Raw genomic sequence first — 6736 nt, forward strand, 5'->3', positions numbered from 1 at the left:
TATGAGTATGCTATTAAGGATGTTAACTTAATGCCTAATGAATGATGGTACTCTTAATTAAGTTAATATAGAATGTTGAATTATATAATTTATGTTATAATGTATGTCTTTCTTGGGTTGTATTACGAGTTACTTCCTTGTCTAGACTTAATGATTATGAATGTGCCTAGTCTAGGGTGACTTTAAGGAATACATAGAGAGAGTAGTATTATGGGATGCTACTCATACATTGCACAAGTATGATTTAGAGTTGTCCTTAGGGGATGGTCTTAATATGTTTATGTGAAGAATGTAATGTTTATTATTCTTATGAATATGCATTGTCAAAAGATTGTATGTTGAATATGTCCTAATGTGAAGATATTATTAGTATATTGATGTGTTTTGGAGATTATGCCTAATATGCTCTTAATTATGAAGTTTTACCAAAATGACATATGCATGACTTTCAAATGAAATTTCCCTTCCTAAGCATGTTTTTGCATGGTAATCATACTTAGTACTTAATTGTGGAACCAATATAGAATTCTACTTTTTACTACAAGTTTAGGTTTCGGCAAGAGATAGAGTTCTCTAGATTCAAGGGCTTGGGAAGAGTTCTCTAAGACCAAGTTTATGTCCTCATGATTCGGGGACAAGTATTTAGAAGTTTCTTGTATTTAATTTGTAATAGGTTATGTCTAGTTTCGTTTAAGTCTTTCGATTGTAAGGGTCGTGACCCTATCTTTAGGTTCCATGTCTAGGTTAAATAGCCATGTGAGATGTAGGCTTCAGCTATGATTTTAAATGTTGTGTTCTTGAAGTGAAGGGTTTTGAATGAAAACTTTTACGGAAAAGGGCCTAAAATACCCTCAAAGTATTGGAAATGGTACAAAATTACCCTCCATCCACCTATCGGCTCCAAAATACCCTTCCCACCCACCTATTGGGTCCAAAATACCCATGTCATCCACCTTTTGGTTCAAAATTGACCACTTATTTAACGGTTTTATATTTAAACTATTTTAAAAAAAAATTAAAATATGTGGTGCTCAGCTATATGTTATAATTAACTTATTAGTATAATTTATAAATCAATCCACTACTCACCCCATTAATAATTAAATCCCTCTAAATTAATGAACTTATCACATTATTAATGCAAGCTACTGCAAATTGAGTGTTTTTAAAAATTATAGAAGTAAATTATCATATATTCAAGTGGCTAAATAAAAATCACCAATAAACTTAAAAGTCCGACTATGTTTATCTTAATTAATCTTACGTCTCAATTATGTGATGTTACTTCATAGGTAACTTTTTTTCAAAATAATATATTAAAATTTTAAAGCAAATCATAAATATTTATAAATTTATATTTAAAAAAAGTGCATGAATCATTTTGGGATGTATTACTTCTTTACCTTTAATCATAAATTTCTAATTCTATTTTGAAAGAAAGTGTCCTCCTAAATAAGCGGCTCAACCTATAATTAATTGGGGCTCCGATTCGGACTCGAATAATTTTGAATGTCATTTTCAGAAATCTATAATTTCATCGTATTTTAGTAGTGTTTATGACGATTTTGATATTATAATTGGATTATTAATTGGGTGAGGTTTAGTTAGTAATGAGTGTGTAGTGGGTTGATTTATAAATTATATTAATAAATTATAATTATAATCAATAATTGAACGCCAAGTATTTTGAAAAATATTTAAAGAGTTTAATTTTAAAACAATTAAAAAAGTAGTCAATTTTGAACACAAAGGTGGATGAAAAGGGTATTTTAAATGTTGTGTTCTTGAAGTAAAGGGTTTTGAATGAAAAGTTTTAATTCCTTGTCATTTTTCCTTATGATAGAATGTTATGAATTCTATAAGGCTTGTATAAGACCTCTTCGAGGTCGAGTACGCCATGTTACGACTAGGGGCTGCTCTCAGGTCGTAATAGATTTTTTCTAAACTCTTTTTGATTTAGAAATCCCACACAAAATCATCAAAAACCCATACTATCTCCATCCCAAATCATAACTCATACTCAAGATCCTCAACTCAAAAGAATCCATTGTTAAAGAATGAACAACAATTAAGAGCCGATCAAGAATCTCTTAACATAAAGACTTCGTGGACGAATGATAAGTCCATCACAATGGAAAGTCGTACGTACCTAGAAATAACGATGTTCTTGGCAAATTGTGCAAATCTTAAAGAATGCTAGAACTTAGCCCGTTTCTCGTCTTAAACCTAGCTCTAAATCCCAAGGTTATTCATAAAGACTTCGTGGACGAATAATAAGTCCATCACTATGGAAAGCCGTATGTACCTAGAAATAATGATGTTCTTGGCGAATTTTGCAAATATTAAAGAATGCTAGAACTTAGCCCGTTTCTCCTCTTAAACCTCGCTCTAAATACCAAGGTTATTTGAATGTGAATGTGGGATTTAGTATCTGATTAAACCCTTAATTGAGTCAGGAAAAACGTGCTAAGACAAGTGGGAAAAGGAAAAGACAAAAATACCCTTTTCTAAAATAGATGGAATGCCTTAAATAGAGAGGCTTCACTCAAGCAGCCATAATGTTTTACTCGACTCCAAATTTATCAAAATTTGTGGAGTTGGAAAGGGGACTCAAAGTCCTTTGATTTTATAGGTCACGCACAACCTAACTCTTTATCTGCTAAAAGATATGGTTATTTAATGTTGATCCAAAACTAAAAACGAATGGTTAACTTGTACGAACGTCTACTTAGTTATTTCACAGTTTGAGGTGTTACATGGGAGTCTTAACACTTCTCTTCTCTGTCATTTTTCTAAAGGAAGTTGTTTTTGGAGTTTCCCTTCCTTAGAAATAAGTGGACTTATTATGTTTTAAAAAATTGTACTTACTTTTTTTTGTGTGTTGAAGTATTTCACTAAGATGGAATATGGCTTATATATGTGCCCAGTATGTGTTGTGTATATATAAATGTAAATAATTTTTCGGACTTAAATGTGAATTGTTAAGTGAGGAGAACAAAGCTGCCATTATAAGGACAACTCTACAAGGCTTGCTTGCTATATCCTTGAGTTATGATTACACTGGAAACAATGATCGTACTCTATATAACTTTAATATTTCCAGAAAATATTATCTTGTTATGATACATAATTAATATGCCCTTAATTTCAAATCTTTTAACTAGTGCAACTGCAGTTAAAAATAAAATGGGGGCTAGTAATAAAAAGAAGAGGCCCACTTTGATATGGGAGATCTGGAAGAAAAGAATGGTTGGTGAATGACTGAAAACTGTTCAAATGATCTAGACTTCAATAGTAAGAAAGAGAGTAGTTGTTAGGGTTCTGATGAAGAAGAATCTACTACTAGAGGCGTTATTTATTGCTGATGAAATGGGAATGGGTATGACTATTGAAGACATAGAACTTGTGCTTGCTAAACGCGAACTAGGGACATAATTTATAATTCCGATTTTCTATCATATGTCATTTGTTCTTCCTAAGAGCTTAGTAAAAGGAACCTTAGTTGTATGTCCTGTTATTGGTGTAATGTAGTGGGTCAGTAAGATCTGCCTCTCACCACTATAGGAACCAACAAATTCTTGTTTATGGCGGTGCCAACATGGAGAAGAATATTGAAAAATCTATGGAATATAATTTTTTCACCACTACGTACTCCACAATGGAGGCTGAGTACTGAAAAAATATGATGCTATCAAAAGAAAAGCTTTTTTGTTAGTGGCATCACAATTTTCCTTAACTCAAGATCTACTGTGGAGTATATAATGATAAAAAATCATATGCAACAAATTTACCAATATTTTTCTATCGGTCGGCACATGGTAAACAAGAATTTTTGTGATTCCTTCAGGGGTGAAACGATCAATGTCACTGACCTACTGAATCACTACAACAATAAGACATAAATTAGGCTTCCTTTCGATTTTGGGAGCCTGAAGGAAGTACAAGGAGTACGTGAGATAAAACTAAGATAAAAAAATACTTGCCCTTGTTTTTGTCTTCCCCATTCCCATACTCATCAACAAGAACACCGCTGGTAGCGATAGATTATTCCTGCTTTAATGCCCAAATCAACCACTCTTTCTGGTACGTTAGCAAATGAATGATAAATTCATATGTTAGCTGGTCAGAATAAGTTGGAGAATGAAACTGCTAAGCCACCATCTGATTATATCATGCCATTTCTAAGGTACAGTCGTGAAACTAAATAATTTGGAGAGAGAGAAACAGAGAGAGAGAGAGAGTTTATGTTAAGAACAATGGTGTGAAGTTGTGTTGTTGGAAACATACTTATAAGGCCAGAATCAATATAATGACAGTGGGTGTAGTAAACATATTAGGGAACCTTAATAATCAATCGATTTAAAAGTTTGTTTAAAGAAAGAAAATTAATCCATTTAAAAGTTTTGTAATATTAGAGAACCATTATAATAATGGACAAATCTTTTATCGTGAAATAGTATATATCCTATATAGAGAAAGTCGAGATTTTGTTTTAAAATTCTAATTTATCATTATGAAAATTTACTATAATTACTTACTGATTAAATTATTCCTGTTAAGAAATTACATTCAAATATTTGATACTTTATCTATTGTGGACACATGTATAACATCTGGGGAAATTATTTGATATACCCCACAACTTTGTCATTTAGAGATGATATAACATTCATCATAAAAATGGATCACATATAACCGTCTTTTAGAACCTCAGCTTGATGGTTTGAGTGGATCGGGTCTTGAGTATTGATTTGCATGATCAAAATAGCCAAAACCCAATGACTTCAATAAAGATGAAGCTCAATTGAATATATACCATGTCATTGGTGTGGCTAAAGCATGTAAGACGATATGTGTCTAAGGCGCTAGCAGAGCTAACACAAGTTAATGTAAGGCTATGATCGTGACATGACTACAACTAAAGAAGTGTAAGGGGTAAGTGTTGGGCAAGAGGAGACGACCCAAGAGACTAGACCAATGGCAACTTCTGTGGGGAAGGACGTGCACACAACCCAAGCACGTAGTCACGCACAAACATGGGTGACTAGAAGCGTGTTTTGTCTCTAGAATTGAAGGTTGCTCACATATTTCTCTCACATGTCTGGGCAGTTAGGCAATATTTAGCCATTTGTGGATTGTCAGGAATGTAGAGTGAACTTGTATTTTCAAACTTTTAATTGGCCTATCAGTGGGGGATGCCAACTGAATTAGACTATCATGTTCGTGGCATGTGACAAGGTGATTTAGCCTATTTATTGGCATAGGTAGACGTGTCTCAAGCAGGGGCTTTGGTCAAATTTTGCAGGCTAAGTTATTTGTGTGCTCTCTTTGTGTCATGAGTTCAATACAAAGTTGGGAAATGATTCATATACGTGCTTTTGTTGTCTTATTCTCATGCTAGTTTAATTGTTGAACTAGATTGAGAGAAAAACAAAAGGGGTGAGACGTCAAAGGGTGATATACTGCCTAGTGGGTTAGATCGGGAAGGGTTGACCCAATAACACCTACCATTACACAAATCTCCTAGATGTGTCGTTTATATCTAACAGAAGTAACAAAATTAATTTAAATTCTATTTTATTGTTGGAATAAAAAACATTAATGTTGGAATAAGTTTGATCCTTCTAGCAAAGTTTTATTTTATTTTGATCCTTTTTGTGCCTTATTAACTTGGTAACATAATATAAAAAGAACTAATAAAATGGGCACTGACCTTGCATGGAGCAGCGAACTCGGGGTTTTCTTAGAATGCCTCAGATCTACTCTATGGAAGGAAGAGATAGAAGAACAAAGCTATAACGAGCTTAAGTGGGTGGACGTTGCTAAAGAACATGACCCAAAACAAAATCTAAAGGTTTATAGGATGAAATTAGGGTTTGAGTTAGATCTGCATTTGGAAATTTTGAATTTAATTTGGTTGTAGAGATATCTATTCAAAATCAAATGCAGGGAAATCTGAATTTGTCCGGTCTTCACTTTTTCCGTACATAGAGAACATGATTTTTCTTATATTATACTTAAAGTGGTGAACCTTTAATTGTGTTGTTTGATGTGGACTCCCTTGAACCTTGAAAAAAGAAGAGATGGAGCACATCTCAATTTTTTGAGATATGCTTGAAAATGGTGAGGAAGCATTTGTAAATAATGAAAATATCTGAAAGTTTTTCTTGAAGAGGAGACAGGCATCTTGAAGGATAATTGTAAAGAGGATGAGAGGTTCAAGAAAAATTCAGATAAGAAACCCTAGATGCTTACCTAACTTAAGGGTAATTCAATCAATTGAAGAGGGAAGATGAGTTGGGCTTTGTAAAGGGAAGATTTGGGTTTGCATATTGGGCAACTTAATAGAGAAAATAGTCTTAAGTTCTTGGTGTTGTACATCTTTTTGAGATGATCTATTAGGTTTCTTTATATTAGTATGATAAAATAAGTGGACTTAAAATATTACACATACATTATATGATGATATATTTTGTAATTAAAGTGACTCATACTTAAAAATTAAAAGTGTAGCATAATTAACTTTGTAAACCTAGTTAAAAGAGTAAAAATTATGAAGGATACCACTGCTTGGACACGTGTGTTGCACGTTTGTCCCATACAAATAGTATATACAAAATAAATTATATTAATTTTTTAGTGTAATCAACAATAAATTTTGTTAAAAAGTACAAGCTAAAATAATGAGTACACGTTCTATTTTATTATTTCTCTTTGGATGACAAATGCTTATATA

At 32.7% G+C, this 6736-nt stretch overlaps 1 protein-coding gene across 1 annotated transcript in view; it reads right to left on the minus strand.

The window, feature by feature from the left end:
* Nucleotides 1–6364, minus strand: part of LOC107018510 (ATP-dependent helicase rhp16-like) — a 39228-nt gene extending 32864 nt beyond the window's left edge. The window contains exon 1 of the mRNA XM_027917313.1: nucleotides 5714–6364. The gene's annotated coding sequence lies outside the window, so the exon portion shown is untranslated. The remainder of the gene's footprint in view (nucleotides 1–5713) is intronic.
* Between the last annotated feature and the right edge of the window lie 372 nt (nucleotides 6365–6736).

Source organism: Solanum pennellii, chromosome 5, assembly GCF_001406875.1.
Source record: "Solanum pennellii chromosome 5, SPENNV200".
In the NCBI taxonomy this organism is placed as follows: domain Eukaryota; kingdom Viridiplantae; phylum Streptophyta; class Magnoliopsida; order Solanales; family Solanaceae; genus Solanum; species Solanum pennellii.